The 17,508-nt window shown below is 33.3% G+C and overlaps 1 protein-coding gene across 32 annotated transcripts in view; it reads right to left on the bottom strand.

The window, feature by feature from the left end:
• ZBTB20 (zinc finger and BTB domain containing 20) overlaps nucleotides 1-17,508 on the bottom strand; it is a 773,610-nt gene that overhangs the window by 473,195 nt on the left and 282,907 nt on the right. For all 32 annotated transcript variants that reach the window (XR_007407881.1, XR_007407882.1, XM_049105202.1 and 29 more), the window contains one exon: nucleotides 1,686-1,759. The gene's annotated coding sequence lies outside the window, so the exon portion shown is untranslated. The remainder of the gene's footprint in view (nucleotides 1-1,685; nucleotides 1,760-17,508) is intronic.

The following is a 17,508-nucleotide window of genomic DNA, read 5'->3' on the forward strand; positions in this document are numbered from 1 at the left end:
TAATGCAATACAATGAACAGTTGGTTTGCTTTTGCCAAATTCCTTTAAAATTGTCTTATGGACTGTCAAAAACTTTATTCAACCACTCTCCACAGAAAATATTCTCTGACAGAATAAATCCTGAAGTTATGACTATTAATAAATTTTTTAATTGTATTAATAACAGTAACTGTTACTTCATTACTAGTACTATGCCAAGCACTGAAGATTACAAAAATGAATATGAAACAGACCTAGCTTTTGGAGATCTTCCTGTCTATGGGTTTGAACTGTTGTAGTTATAACAAAAATAATATGCATCATTTGTTCCTTTATACCAGCCAAGCACTGTGCTCAGTGGGCACCATGCATAAACTATCCACCCAAGCTCCCTTTTCATTCACCAGATACCCCGATGGTGAGGTGATCTTGCTCTGTCCATGCATCATCTCTCTCCTCCCACCAAAAAATGGACCTAGCAGAAATTCAAACCATACGTGGAGATATTTAAACAACTTCTGTACTATCTGCAGTCAACACACAAGTCCTATAGCCAATAATGAAAGAGTCCATGAACCAAAGTGAAAATGGAAGACACCGAATCACCTTTAGCGTACTCTGTGGGACAGACACGGTGGCACTCTGAAAACCACGATGCAGCATACCCTGCATCCAGCATTCCAACAAGGACTCAAGGAGACAAATGTTATTTAAATGTTTTAAGACTCTCTAAGGAAAGACCTTGCAACACATTAAACTGCAAAACTTAGGAAGACATCATAACCTTCTGGATTTCATTACCAAAACATACATTTTGATCTAAAATTTAAAAAAAAGGATTGACTTTTCTTGTAGTATTTTACAACCTTTGAGTGCAGCATTAAAATGCTTTTCTTTTTTCCCCCACCAACTATAAGCTTCTGTTTTCTTACCCTGGGCGTCTGAATCTTTTATATGCTCGGGTTCTATTCACTGCCTGTTATTCAGACATTGAAATCCCAAGTGTTAATTGTTCTTCCAAGTACATTGACAAAACAGCAGCTAAATAAGGGTAGACCAGACTGTGGTAGACTCTGACATGCATTTATGGAACAATGGGGCTCTGAGAGACAGCCTTGTAGCTCACGGGAAGACATAAGATGTGCTATTTTGACTGCTTCATAGCAGAATGGGGAACACACGCACACAAGGGAATTATGCATTTTACTTAGTTTTGCCCAAAGTCCTCAAGGCAACAGAATCTTGTGATGTCATCATGAACTTTTTTCCTCTCCATTTCCATTGACACAAAGGCTAAAAATTTCTAATGACATCACAAAGGAAAAAGGAATCTACTTTGATTCCATAAGAAATCTATTACCTTCAGTGAAACTTGAACAGAAATGTAAGCATCCCTCCTGTCAGGGTGTAGGCACTGTGTGGATGCACAGTGGGTGACACCCTCTCTAATGCAATTCAAACCAGGCAAAAAAAAAAAAAAAAAAAAAAAAAAGGATTCACAATTTAGGTTGAATAAAAAAGACATACTGAATATTGAGCCCAAAAAAATTTTCTTTTTTTATAGAAGAAAATCATTTAAACATATATTTCTTCAGGGATATTTAAATTTTTACTCATGCCTGGCTACTCTGTTTCCAATGTTTTTGTCTTTTCTTGGGTTGGTCACAAAATCACAGAGGAAGAAGGTACAGGAAGCTTTCACTTACAGGAATGCAGTGCAGCTCAATCTTTTGTTTTTAAGGTGCAGTGATTTCAGTCTCTAAATGTAACTTCAGGCAGTCTGAAAAGAAACAGGTTAAAATCTCTTTCAGTTATAATTGGTATTTCAGATTTAATTAAAAATTAAACTTTCATAATGTTTCACCATCCAAAGCAATGCATTATCAGTCAAGCGTGGCTTTTTTTTTTTTCTTAACAGAAAAAAAAAAAAAAAAAAAAAAAAAAACCTCTTCCCAGAGTAGTTTTTTAATGAAAAGAAAAGGATCTAAAGAGGAAAAAAAAAAAGCAATTCTGAAAAACAAAATATGCCTCCCTGTTTAGAACTTCATAATGATATGACTAGAAACTCAGTGCCTCTGAATTTTAGCTAAATTCTATCTGATTTTTTTTAAAAAAAAAACTCCTAAACAACAATTTCACAGCCTAAAGATTACATAAAATGTTAATTTTAGAGAATAAAGAAGAAAATCTATTATCTGAATATACATGTTGAAGGGAAATTATGACTTCAAATAGGTTTGGGGAAAAAATGTTAGATCTACTAGTTTCAAGTGACTGCATTGGTGGTGGGGCAGATGGTGAAGTAGAGGTAAATGAACATGTTGAGCAATACGAAATGCCCATTGCAATCTACTGTGGGCTTAGCATGCCGGATACCATCCTATATACATATATCCCATCACATGCAGCCACTGCTATGTGAAGCAGAAAGAGAGGACCATCAGGATTTGAACCAGATCTCCTGGTTTTAAATAACTGAACCACATTTTTTAATATGTATTTTTAATCTTCAAATTAAGAGTCCAGGCTTTAAAATCTCCAACTATGTCATAAATATTTGGGCTTAAAATGTCACACTATTTTTTCAATCCTTTCTTTCTTCATACAACACCATCTCTAAATAAGATAACAGTTAAAAAAAAACAGACTAGATTAAGTCATCCCTATTTTTAGCTTTAGATAACTGACACTACAGGATTTAGAAAAATATAGCTTTTTTAGTGTAAAATGAAAATAATACAATTATCTTTCTTTTACTTCACAGCACAGCAGTACATTTTTTATATATATTTGTAGCACTGAATGCGGTGTGTTTATGTCCACCTTCACATTAGTGCAAGGTAATATTTTAATATCTCCACATACGAGAGCATGATCATAAATCACCCCTGAAATTGCATCTATTATTAGAAAATGCATCTTGTTCTGACTTATGAATTCTATTTTCTTTTTTCCCTTCAAGTATATGGAGGAATATTTTAGGTATTGTGTCTATTTGATATATATAGATTTTTAAATGCAAACTGGTTCAGATTCACGAAATCCATCCATGAATGGATCAGAAAAAAAAATCACTGACATTGACTAACTAAACTTTTCCCCTGCTTCTCACATGCCTGAATTAGACTAAAAATGCACCAGTGTAAAGACAGAAATTATGGAGGCGTCACCAGGGACAACTGAATGAGAGAGGGGAGTGCACATATTTCCTTAAAAGGCAACAAAACATTCATAAAAGAAACTGACAAAAATAACTCATGCTTAGAAATTATATGGAATAACAATAATCCCCGATAAACAATTCAGAAATATAAAAACTGTCCACCTCTAAATAAATCTGCATCACCAATTGGTATTGTTCTACTTACCGCCCAAATATGGTTAGTGAAAAACTGATTCACCATCTAGTTCATACAAGAAAGTGTGATGGAAACTAGGCTGCATATTTATATATAAACTATTTAACTGACAACTAGCAGTTCAATTTAATCAGTCAGATTTCCTTTTCCTCAATTCACCAGATGTTGAGTTAACTGAACTATTAATTCAAAATAATAAAGTAATTTCTATGAATAGGTAGTCTGCTATGTTACATTCTTCTCCTCCCTTCACGTATTCCTCATCCTCTTTGACCTTTCTCTTCACTTCTCTTTCTGCATGTTTCTTCCTTACTTTCACTTTCTTCCTTATTTTTTCCCTCTCTTTTTTTTTCCCCTTGGTGAGGGTAATGAAGCTCAAAAATAACATCTTGTATCCTGTTGAGGGAAACTTGGTCACAACTATCCTTCCAGATGACAAACTCATTCTTAAATGTCTGTTTCCCAATCCAAAGAAAACAGAGCAATTGAGAAAATAGAGACGCAACATCACTTACCACTACCAACACCACCACTTTTAATTCCCATGCTACATTCATCACAAGGAGGACTAAAGTTTATTTATATTATCCCCTAACCTCAAATAGGACCACAAATAAGACTAATAACAGGACCATTTTGTGGCACTCAGGCAAACGGCTGGGCAAAACAGATGGATCTTACTTTGCGCCAGGACTCAAAAAATACAGTCGCCAACTCACTGTTGGCGACTACATATCTTGGCCCAAAGATGGACCTGGAAGTGGGACCAGTTGTCTCTGATATGAATACTGTTCCTATTCATATCTGCCTCATGAGATAATCATTAACTCTGTCACCATGTAGTGGGGGTAAGTTTTGGATGGAACCTGGAAAAATGGTCATCAAGGAAGTGAAATATTCTGAAGGCATGTCGGATTAGATTAGGGAGCACAAAGTCAGGGCTAGAACATTTTTGGCAATACTATCTACTTTTCAACTTCCTGATTTTTTTTTAAGAACTTCAGTACTGTACACTGTACCCACCTTTAAAATAGTAGATTTCCAGAGTATGTGTGATCAATAAGAATAACTTACTCTTGACATTTCAGGTCCCAAAATCTGTTAAAATTTTTAAAAGTCACCCAGATCGATCTCGGTCATTATTAAAATTGACCACCAGTGTCAGACTTCTTTAATCAGGACAAAAGTATGTAAGGCTTTATAGATTACAGTCAACACCCAGTGATGCACTGGGAAACAGCTCAGTCAGTAATCAATGCAAATTACAAAGCCCGGAAGAATGCTTCTCTTGGCAGAGACCCTTTAGCAAAAGAGTTGTACATTCTGCACTAGTTAGAGATTCTGAATGGCTTTCCAGAGAAGTGGCAAATGCATTATATTACAGTAACCTATCCTGTAACTCACAAGTCCAAAAAACAAAGCCCCAGATGATGAAGAAAACTGAAGGGGGGTGAGGAACTATAGATCGCAACACTGACTAGTAACACAGGGCTGCTTCTGACCACACTCTGTACTTTTCAAAAAATCCTCAGATGCATAGGAGTTTTAGGTATCACCAGGTCTTCAAGAAAAGAACAACAAAGTACTCTACTTTAGGAGGTCCATGCTAATTCGGGCATTTTTCTTAATGTTCTCCCAACTATTCAGCATTGATTGTATCTTGCTCAGATTGTTTTTTGAGAGTTCACTCACCTCTCTATAATGTATTCATTCTGACATTGCTTAGATGATTTTTAAGAGAAGCCCTGCCTCTGGTCAGTGTAGAGGGAAATTATAATATTTTAATTATTTCTCATTGACTTTTTTCCTTACCTTTAAACAAAAATTTATTATGGGAAATCTCAAACACTCGCAAGAGTAGAGAGCATAGTAAAATGAGCTACCATATATGGTATGAGTATATTCATCACCCACCGGCCATCCTTTTATTGTCTATACTCATCCACTTTTTCTTTGACTAACTCATTTTAAAGACAATTCCAGATATGTCATTCTACTCACAAATACATTAGTATGTAGTGCTAAAAAAGAATGGCTTCTGAAAATCATAATATTATCATCCTGCATCAAAAATAATAGCAATTCTTTAATGTTTAATGTTATCCAATATCTTAGGTCAAATGATTGACTTCTGAATGTTTTTTGTTTTTTGTTCATTTTGAACAGGCTAGTTTGAATTAGGATCTAAACAAGATCCACATATTACATTTAAATCATGATTCTCTTTTAACTTTTAAATCCCCCATTCCTTTTCTTAAAATTACTTTGTATTTTGGAAATTTTCCCACGTATTGAAAAGTTGTAAAGATAGTGCAGAGAATTCCTGCATTTTCTTCACTACTTAACATTAACATCTTACATCACCGTGGTAAATTTGTTAAAAGAAGAAATTAACATTGATACAATACTATTAATTACATACTTAATCCAGATGTTACCAGTGTTTCTACTACTATCTTTATTCTGTTCCAAGGGTCTAATCCAGGATACCACATTGCATTTAGTCGCCATTTCTCCTAATTCTTCTCTGATCTGTGACAGTTTCTCAGTCTTTTCTTGTTTTTTTATCACCTTGATAGTTTCAAAGAGTAGTAGCCAAATATTTTTAATAATAATCCAAATAACAACTTGGATTTGTCTGATGTTTCTCGTGATTAGACTGGGATTGTAGTTTTAGGGAAGAATGCAAATGAATGAAGAGCTCTTCTTGTAACATATCAGAAGGTACATGATATCCATATGACTTCTCACTGGGGAGGTTAATCTTGGTCATTTGGTTAAGGGAGTGTCTGCCACTTCTCTTCTTAGTTTTAATTAACATAATTTCACTTTTAACAATCTTGAGATATAATTTACACAACACAAAATTCACCCTTTAAGTGTACAGCTTAAGGACTTTAAATAAATTTAGAGTGGTCATCACCATAGCTCAGTTTTAGAACATTTTTTGTCACTCCAGAATGACCTTTCATGTCCTTAATCAACCCATTCTTACCCCCAGCCCCAAACAATAACTAATCCACTTTCCGTCACTAAACATTTACCTTGTCTGGACATTTCATATATTTGCAATCATACAATATCTATCATTATGCATATGGCTTATCATAATGTTTTCCAGATTCATCGATGTTGTGGTATGTAGCAATAGCCTGTTCCCTTTTATTGACAAATAGTATTCCATTGTGTGGATGTGCCACATTTTGTTTACCCATTCATCAGTTGGTGAACATGTAGATCGTTTTTAGTTTTTGATTATTATGAAAAATTCTGCTCTGAACATTGACATATATAGAAGTCTATGTGGGAACACACGTTTGCATTTCTCTTGAGTAGATAGCTAGAAGTGAAATTTCTGGGTCATAAAGGTAAGTTTATTTTAACTTTTTAAGAATATATTTTTTAAAAGATTTATTTATTTATTTATTTATTTATTATTTTAGAGAGGTTGGGGGCAGAGAGGGAGAGAATCCCAAGCAGACTTCACACTGAATGGAGTTTATTTTAACTTTTAAGAACTGCTAAGCCATTTTCTAAAGTGGCTATATCATTTTATTTTTATTTATTTCTTTTTTTGGCTGTAGCATTTTAAATTTCAACTAGCTATGAGGGTTCCAATTTCTTAGCATCTTCACTAATACTTGTTATTGCATGCCTATTATTACTGCATTTAGCTAGCATAAAGCAGCATCTCTGTGGTTTTAATATACTTTTTTTCTAAGGATTAATGATATTGAGCATCTTCTCATATTCTTATTCATGAATCTTATATCATCTTTGGTGAAATATTTATTCAAACATGCTGCCCAATTTTTAATGGGGTTGCTTATCTTTTTATTATTGAAGAATTCTTTATATATTATGAGGACAAAGATCAGATACATATTTGCAAATAATAAATCTTGAAGGGGTGTCTGGGTGGTATAGTGGGTTAAATGACCCATCGAGCCCCACATTGGGCTTTCTGCTCAGTGGAGAATCTGCTTCTCTCCCTCTTCCTCTCCCTCTGCCCCTCCCCCTGCTCATGTTCCCTCTCTAAAAATACATAAAATCTAAAAATTTTTCTCCCACTCTTTCATTTCATTAGTGATATCTTTTGAAGTATTAAAGTTCTTAATTTTATTGAACTCCAAATTATCAAGTTTTTAATTTTTTGTGTCATGTTTTGGTGCCGTATTTAAGAACCCTGTCTATCTCAAGGTCATGAAGATTTTCTCCTGTTTCCTTATAGAAGTTATATAGTTTTAGCTCTCACATTTAGGTCCATGATCCATTTTGAATTAATCTTTGTGTATGATGTGAGGTAAAGATATAAAGCCTTTTTTTCATATAGTTCTAGCACCATGGATATTCATTTATATTTCATATAGTCCTAGCACCAATTGTTCTAACACTATTCATTTAAAACAACAACAACGAAAGTATTCCTGTCCCCAACAAATTGCTTCAGCACCTTTGTCAAAATCAACTCACCAAAAATATAAAGGCTAATTTTCTGAATTTACAACTACATTCCATTGATTTATGTGTCAGTACTATACTCTTCCTTACTATCATTTTTATAGTAAGTTTTAAAACCATGAGCATAGGTCATCTAACTTTGTTTTCCTTTTCAGAATTATTTTCACTGTTCTGGGTTCTTTGCATTTTCATATAAATTTTAGGATCAGCTTGTCAATTTCTACAAAAATGCCTTTATTCTTTCTGATGCTATTGTGAATAGAATTACTTTAAAAAATTTCATTGCTTACTGGTAGTATATAGAAATACAATTGATTTTTGTATAATTATAAAATAATATATATTTTATACTATAATATATAATTCTATATAATTACAAAATAAAATATAATTTGTAAACATGGTGAGCTCATTTATTTGTGTGCATGAAGGTAGTCCTTAAGCTTTTCTACAAAATTCATTTTCTGCAAATAAAAAGTGTTAACTTTTTACTTTCTAATCTGGATTCCTTTGGTTTCTTTCCTTTCTGTTATGTTTGTTTTCCCCCCTCCTTTTCTTTCTTTCTTTCTTTCTTTCTTTCTTTCTTTCTTTCTTTCTTTCTTTTCTTTCTTCTTTTTCTTTCTTTCTTTCTTTCTTTCTTCTTCTTTCTTTCTTTCTTTCTTTCTTTCTTTCTTTCTTTCTTTCTTTCTTTCTTTCTCTCTCTCTTTCTCCTTCCTCTCTCTCTCTCCTCTTTCTTTTCTTTCTTTTCTCTTTTCTTTTCTTTCTTTTCTTTTTTCTTTTCTTTTCTTTCTTTTCTTTTTTTCTCTTTTCTTTTCCTTTCCTTTCCTTTCCTCTTTTCTTTTCTTTTCTTCTTTTCTTTTCTTTTCTTTTTTCTTTTTTTTTTTCTTTTCTTTCCAGAAACCCTAGTACAATGTTGAATAGAAGAGGTGAGATCTGACAACTTTCTTTCCAGAAACCCTAGTACAATGTTGAATAGAAGAGGTGAGATCTGACAACCCTCCTTGTTCTTAGGGTTAAACCAGTTAGTCTTTCATCATTAAGTGTGATGTTAGTTGTAGATTTTGCATAGGTGCCCTTTGTCAGGTTACAAAAGTTCTCTTCTAGTCCTAGTTTATTGAAAGTGTTTGTCATGGATGGTGGATTTTCTCAAATACATTTGTGTATTGCAATAGTCACAGGGTTCTATCCTCTATTCTATTAATATGATATATTACATTAATCAATCAATCAATCAATCAATTAATTTATTAATTACTGAATGTTCAACCAAACTTGCATCCTTAGGATAAACCCTACTTGGGCAGGGTGTACAGTACATTTACAAATTGCTGTATTTGAATTGGGAATATTTTGTTGAGGACTTTGGTGTCTATATTCATGAGGGCTAATGGTTTCTTATGACATGGTTATTAGGCTTTGGTCTCAGCATAATATTATTGTCATAAAATGAACTAAAAAAAGTTCCTCTTCCTTCTATTTTCTGAAAAAGTTTGTGAAATATTGGTATTGTTTCTCTTTAAATAATGGATAGGATGCAGTGAAGATATCTTCATACAGATTTTCTTTGTGAGATGACTTAATTCATAATTTCATCTCTTTGCTATTATACATCTATTCAGATTTTCTATTTCTTTTTGAATTGGTTTCAGTAATTTGTACATTTCCAGCAGCTAGATAATTTCACCAAAGCTGTCTTAGGAATATATTTGTTCATAGTTTTACCTTTTAATCTTTTTAATTTCTATGGAGTTGGTAGTGGTGTTCATCTTTTATTCCTGAGTTCAGTAATCTATTATCTTCTCTACTTTTTCCGTAGTCATTCTAACTACATGTCTGTCAATTTTATTGGTCTTTGCAAAGAATCAACTCTTGTTTTCACTGATTTTTCCCTACCATTTTATTGTTTTTTATTTCACTGATTTCTGGCCTAACCTTTATAATTTTCTTCCTTTTTCTTCAATTGCATTTTGTTATATATTTATGCCATATTTATATTTATCGACTTAATATTATAATGCAATGTATTGCTTCATGTAGATTTTAGTTACTGCTGCCATTTCTTTTCAATCTAAACTGATTTCCTTTAGTATTTCTTACAAGGTCTATTAGCAACAATTTGCCTCAGTCTTTGTTTATCTTGGAATATCTTTCTTTTATCTTTATTTTTGAAGAACAGTTTTGCTGAGTATAAAATTCTTGATGGTTACTTTAAAAATCTTTTTTCCTTCAGCACTTTGAGTGTGTTGTTCCTTTGCCTTTAGTTTTAATTGTTTCTGATGAGGAGTCAGTTGTTAATCAGAGTGTTGTTTCCTATACTGAATGAGTCTTTTCTTCTTTTAGTGCTTTCAAGAATTTCTCTTTTTCTTTGGCTTTCAAAGTTTGACTAGTATGTGTCAATATATGGATCCTTTTGCATTTTTCACACTTGGAGTTTGTTGAACTTCTTAGATGTGTAGATTAATGCTATTTGTCACATTTGGCAAGTTTGGGGCCATTATTACTTCAAATATCATTTTCTGTCCTTTATCTTCTTCTTTCTTCTTCTGTTACACATGTGTTAGTATGCTAGATGGTATCTCAGGTTTCTGAAGCTCTGTTTATTTTCTTCCTTTTTTTCATGTTTTTCAGATTAGATAATTTCTACTGATTTATCTTGAAGTTCACGGATTCTTTCTTCTGCCATCTCAGATCTATTGTTGAGTCCCTTAGAATATTCTTAATTTTAGTTACTGAGCTTGTAAAATCCAGAATTTTTGTTTCTTTAAAAAAAAGTTCTCTCTTTATATTGATATTCTTTATTTTAAAAGTAATTATATTAACATTTTAATTACTTAACATAGTTTCCTTTAGTTATTTGAATATATTTATAACAGTTGCTTTCAAATCTTTGCTAAATTTGATATCTGCTCTCCCTCCTCCAACCTAGGGACAGTTTCTACTGACTGCTTTCATAACTGGGTATTGGTTACACTCCTGTTTCTTTATATGTGTTATGATTTCTTTCTTGCAAGTTGACATTTTATACAATATATTATAGCAACTCTGGCTTTGGAATTTTCCCTCCAGAAGATTGTTGTTGTTATTGTTATTTATTTGTTTAGTGATTTACCAATCTAATTCTGTGGGGTCTATCTCCCTCATGTTGTGCAGCTGCTGATGTCTATGGTCAGTTTTTATAATTCCTATTTTCATTTTTTTAGCTAAGCCTTGCCCCTATGTCAGCACAGTTTGCAGTTCACATCTAATGATTGGTCTGGAGTTGGATTCAAAGACTCTGAGGGCAATAAACTAACATCTTTTGCTGACATATGTGTATGGGTTGGAAATGCATTCAATGTTCAGGCATTTAACATGTCTTCCTTCGTTCTTACTTTGTACTGAGATCGCTCATATCTCCTCTTTGCAGAAGGTCTTAGGGTCAGCCTTGGGTATGTGGATATCTTGGACCCTCTCTGGCCACATATTCCTAGAATATGTGTAGACTTCAAACCACCAGGGATATGTGCTTATTAATGCCTACTACAGTAGCCTCCTTTTCCAATTTTCCTTGTTACACTTCTGGCAATTTACCAGTCTATTGCCTGCCCCAACCTGAATTGCAACTTCAGGCTAGCTGTAATGTTTATCCTCCCTATTTGTTTACCACTGAGACTGCTGCTGTTTGTGACACCTAGGGGCATGTGATTTTTCATGTTCTGCTCCATTGAGTCAGCCCCTTTCAGCAGAAAGTTGTGAGTTTTCATGGCTTAGCCTGCCACAAAAGATCTATTGTGCCAATGGAGTTTGGGAAGGGGTAAGTGGTGGATGTAGTCTGGCTAAAATACCAGACCTTATTTATCCCTGTTGTCTTACCATAATTCTTAATATGGCTCCTTTTACTCTCAGAAGTATCTAGTTTGGGTGATATAATTTATGAACTCTTTTTATATAATGAGTATAAAAAACTTATGATATTTCTTCAGCAAATAACTATTGCCTAATTCTATTTCATGTAATACAAGATTTGGAGGCCCAGCTACAGGGGTGTGTATATGGGTGGGTGGGGAAGTCCAAGTGCCATTGAATGAATGTTTCCATGATGGTTACATGTAAATAGGAAATCCTCAACTGCCTGTTCCACTACATCTCTAAAAAAGTCTAAGAGTTCTAGAGATTAGGAATTTCTGCCAATCAAGAGGACTAGGACATGGATGGAAGGCGAGTCTGAGGGTACAATACTTCCCTCACAGGAGATAAAGAATTCTGCATGACCTTACAATGCTGACAGAAACCACACAATGAGAAGAGCTAGCATTTCATGGTTCATAATGAGTTGCTAAAAAAATTGGAGCTGGACTGAGCTAGAATAAACCCATTCCAAGCAATTGTGGAGAACATGTCATCTAGACTTAATCTTATACCAAATAGTAGCTAAGGAATCTCCCTAAAGAGGTCCAAATACTTAAATGAATCAAGGTAGTATTTTGCAACTTATTCCCTCACAGTTTTGTGGCTATATTTCCTCAGGAACATACTAAAGGGATATGCTTCTCTGGGCACTTAACTAACTCTTACAAATCAGAAAGTTCCCATGTTGAAATAGGGAGTAATATGCACTCTAAAAATGATTTTTGCTTTACATAATGATCCACAATAAAATTCCCTTGAGAATAGATTCTCCTAGAGCATTTAAATTATGAATAGATTTACAAAATCACTCATCACATAAAATGAGATAAACATGTAGTATCTGCTTCCAGGATTTTCAAAACTTTTTTTTTTCTTCATAGAGACTGAAAGGAATGGGGAAATCAGCAAACTTTGTGCTGTAAAAATTCAGAATGTAGGATGCATTAACTTTGAATATCTTACTGATGTTTTTGGATCAACATTAATCCTTCACATTTACAAAGTGTCAAAGAAATCAAAGTATTCACCAGACTTTATCTCACACAAAAAAATGTCATAATAATTCACCTTTAACCCAGGAACCTGTAACAGTAAATATTACTACTTCTATTTGGCAAACAAGACATCTAATCCATAAAATAAAGCATGGAACATCACACAAATTGCTTAAGGACACAAGAAAGTTTGGTGATGGAGTATGTGATAAAATTCCCTCACCTTGTAGTATGAGAATTAGGCAATATCCACGCTATAGCAAAGAAGAAATTGGAGTCTCCATCTCCCAGTTGTTTGCATATTACAACAGAATGAAAAAAAAGGTTTAGGGATGCCTGGGTGGCTCAGCAGTTTAGTGCCTGCCTAAATCTGCCCAGCCCGGACCTGATCCTGGAGTCCCGGAATTGAGGCCCACATCTGGCTCCCTGCGTGGAGCCTGTTTCTCCCTCTGCTGTGTCTCTGCCTCTCTCTCTCTCTCTCTCTCTCATAAGTAAATAAAATCTTTAAAAAAAAAAAGAAGAAGAAAATAAAGGTTTAAAGAGATTTTTGGGGTCCTATGAAATCACATTTCTCCAGCTAATTTCTCAGGTAAAGTGGGGTGGACATTTTTTTGACTAAGTGTTTTGGCGAGGCTTTGCAATTTCTATAAGAGAATTTCAACTCAATCCCTAACTTGATTACTGTTTCTGCTATTAATTAACAAAAATAGCTTTTTTTTTCCAGTAATACAATCTAGAATTCATATTATCTAACAACAATTAGAAGCATAACCTAGAAAAACAATATCTATTAAAAAATTGCAGTTCTTCCATTGGAGGTTAGATCTAGATATATTCTAGAATCTTCCTTTGAATTTTATCAGAATGGAGTGTCACCTACCTGGTCTGTATCTTATAAGAGTGAGGATACCAAATTGCACATCACTGAGATGTTATCAATCTAAATTGAGGGCTATAATAGAGGTATACCTACAAAATATTCTTTGTTTCTCATAAAAGTGAACATTGATCATGGTATTCATTCATAATACAGTGACCTCTTTATATACTGAAGAGTATCAGAGGAAGATAGTTCTTTCTAGTCTGAATGTATTTCTTTAAAACAAACGGTCAAAGTCCAGTTTGTAAATGTATATAAGATTCTTTACAGAATGGCTTTTTTTAATATATAGGTCTAATTTTTATGTTTTTCCCTTATGTTTTCAGTTTACAATTACTTCATTTATATCATATAATTTATTTATATTTACTTTCATATACTTATGTATATTTATAACATATATCTATGTATCCTTTTAAACCACCTTTCATTCTTTTCAGAACAAGGAGATGTCCATTTATATCTCTTTTTATCTACCCTTTTGTATATCAAGCCATCTGAAGTTACAGTAAGATAGCCCAAAATTTTAGATGCCATTTCAAAATATAACCTAGATCTTCCAGGAGTCAGACTTGAAAAACTCATCTATGATTTTATGGTGACTTTATTTCATTTCCTTCCACCCTCAGTGCTATTCAAATCAGATGTCTGAAGCAAAGTAATAGATTTGTATCATCAGGGTCCCAGACTAACTTCAAGCTTAGATAGGCATCTTTTTGCTAAGCTACCTGAAGGTGATTCTTGGTTTGCTGTGCAAGAGAACAGTTTGGAACCTATAAAGCAACAGCAACTATTTTCAAATAATTTATAAAGCATATAACATAGGGCAGCCACGACTGAGTGTGCAGGTTGTACCCTGTACAAGAGCACCCAATCTAGGTGTGTGTTCCACTCTAGAAGCCATGCTCCTTGGCCCAAGCTCCATCAGTTGGAGCAAGTTATTTTTATAATTTGCACAAAGGTCCTGGAAGAGGTCACATTTTTCTAAATTGCACTAACCCTCTCTGAAAGTAACAGAGGCCCAGTATAACATATTTCTAACAAAATATAATTAATTCCACTAATATTTAGCTGGCTCTCTAACTGCTATATGCTACATAAATATTCAGGTAAGCCTCCTAGTACTAATGCCCTCACTACATGAACTTGAGTCTCCATGACTTGGGCTAAACGAGATGCTAATTACATATACAGTTTTCCTCAGGGAGAGTGATTTTGAAACAGGACAGGAGAAAAAGGATGCTTCGAACACTCTTGCCATAGATGACAACAACATATATCAGATCATATTCTCAACATAGTGAAGCTCTTCTTCCTAAATGAAGTCAAAAAATGGGTGCAGAACATAATGTTATTCATATTATTACTATTTCCCTAATTAAGTTGTCTCCAGTTTGGAATTTTCAGACAATGAGAAGTGATAACAAAACTTCAATACATTCTGAGACAACAGATTATTTGTGTAATGGAGTACTTTGCCTTTAAATTTAGCTCGTGGCTTCCACTCTCCCTGGGAGACTTTATACAGTTCACTCAACGAATTATTTGCAAATGGGGATAACACATAACACCTAACACATTTTTACATTAACTTTTTCTGACTACAAAATTAACATATGCCCAATGGATAAAGAAAAAAAAAGGAAAATACAGGAAAGTATAAGAAAGAAATTACAAACACCAGAAAGTCTGATCACAGAGACAATCAATTACTACTGGGATGTCAGCATTTCATTCAAACATGACAAATTTTAATCCCAGTTTGGCTTCTTCTTTTTCTCCTGCATATCACTCAGTTGCCTCCTACTCCCACTATTTGGTATGTACTCAAGCAATAATAATTATTTTCTACAAACAAATTTAGCAATTAACCAAGTACTATTGTATTTCATAGGCCTATTAGTATTTATTATTATTATTATTTATTATTATTGCTCATTATTACATGAGTCAGGTTTTATCCAATCATGCCCTATGGAGAATATATGTTACATATAACAAAGTATGACATTATACAAGTGCTAGATCATTTCCATTCCATAATATGGATATTAGAAATAGCTTCCTTAACCCATGAAAAACAAAAATAAAATGGCAAATTTGATGTCAAAATGTCAAATACTGTATATATAGGCCAAAGAAAAACTACCTTAGATAATAAAGTTGTTTCTTTATTTTTATTTTTTACTATAATTACCACAATACTATAATATAGTATGGAAAACTGAGAGTTGGCTATGCTTATAAAGGTAAAGCACTATAAAAGCCCAAAAGCATATATCTCAGGAGTCTAATCCAATTCTATCTGAGGAGCTATCCTCTTTCTGTAAGCTCTGTCATGTAGAATTACATCATCTCCCATGGCTCAGATTATCTCCAATTCATAAAATGCTTTAACAAAAACTGTTATGAAGTGGGTTCTATTATATATTCACATAACTTCCTTCTCACTTTGGTTTAGCACGGAAATACACAATACATCAATATGTGTTTCATTAAGACAGTTGTTTCGATATAGTAACAAGCTGGGCAAATAGGGGAAGTGTGCTGGGTGTAATTTATTTACATTTTAATAAGACCTCAGATGAATGATACCACACAGGAAGCTCCCAGTGAGGTTAGGGAGAATGGTGGCTGAAAAAATGCCTTGAAGTTTGGAAGCTGTAAGTATTACTTAATCAATAGTATTACTTCTCAATTAGATAGGATAACAGTTCCACAGGGATAGGTATTGTGGTCTGTGACAAACATCATGCAATGCAGGCATTAAAAAATTGAGAGGGATATAAATTTTCCAAAATACGATAAAATTTTCAGGCTAAAACTTAAACATAGATCAAATGATAAAATTTAAAATAGATGTCCCCATGATAGAAAAATCTCATCAAAGTCCAAAGGATAGGACTCTACTTCCTTAATATACTAAAGATTACTGCTAAAATTCCCATTTAGTAGAGATGCTAACTTCATGTTAGCATTTGGATTTCTCCTACTTTACATGTTAATTCTTTTGTGAATGGTTGTAAAAATCAGGGCAAGTTTTTTAATGAAATAGATTCAGAAAGCAATGCTTTTCCAGTTTATAATTATAGTAGCCTGCACTACTCTTATTTCCAAATGCTGAGCAGGGTCACCTTTGTGTGAGACAAATTATCACTGGTAATATTTCAGAAATTAATGTACATGACATTTGTCTATCTGGTGTTGTTCCAAAGACACTTTTAAAAATCTTGCAAAATAAATACAATTTTTAAGCAGCAAGTGAAGAAATAATTGTAAAAGGACAATAAGATAGGAAAAGCAAGAAGCCAGGGTGAGGTCAATATACAAAAGGTATGTTGTGAATTCTAATACATTTGCTTAAATATAGAACAAGAATATGACTATATTTATATTAGCTACTATAAAAACAGACATTTCATTAGGATGTGTTGTTTTTTCATTTTTTCCTTGTTTGTACCTTATCTACCAACCAGGAAGTAAGTTCCTGACAGTATGTGATTTACATTTTTCTGTATAATTCATAACTAGCATGATGCTAACTAGCATGATGCTAACTAGAAAATTGATTCTTGATCAATATTTGCTGTTTTGATTTGAGTGAAATATAAAGAATCAGGTTAAAAGGGTATAGTTTTAAAATATTTGATATTCATGCATATTATATAAAATAACAAAATAAAGAATTCTGAAAAGTAAAATAAATTATAAAACTATAGTTTTATAGTAGATATAAAACATAATATATCTAATAACCTAGATATATTATGCTAACCTACACTGAAGCAAGAGAATTAATACAAAAAAACCCTTCAATTGAAAATAAATCAATGTAAGTGCATACTTAAATCCCACGGATAATGCAGAAGACTCCCAGACAAATGAAAACACAATGTTGGCATCATGAAAGTGATGGGTCCCAATATCTCATACCATTTCTGTCATA

This window comes from Canis lupus, chromosome 33 (assembly GCF_003254725.2).
Source record: "Canis lupus dingo isolate Sandy chromosome 33, ASM325472v2, whole genome shotgun sequence".
Lineage (NCBI taxonomy): Eukaryota > Metazoa > Chordata > Mammalia > Carnivora > Canidae > Canis > Canis lupus.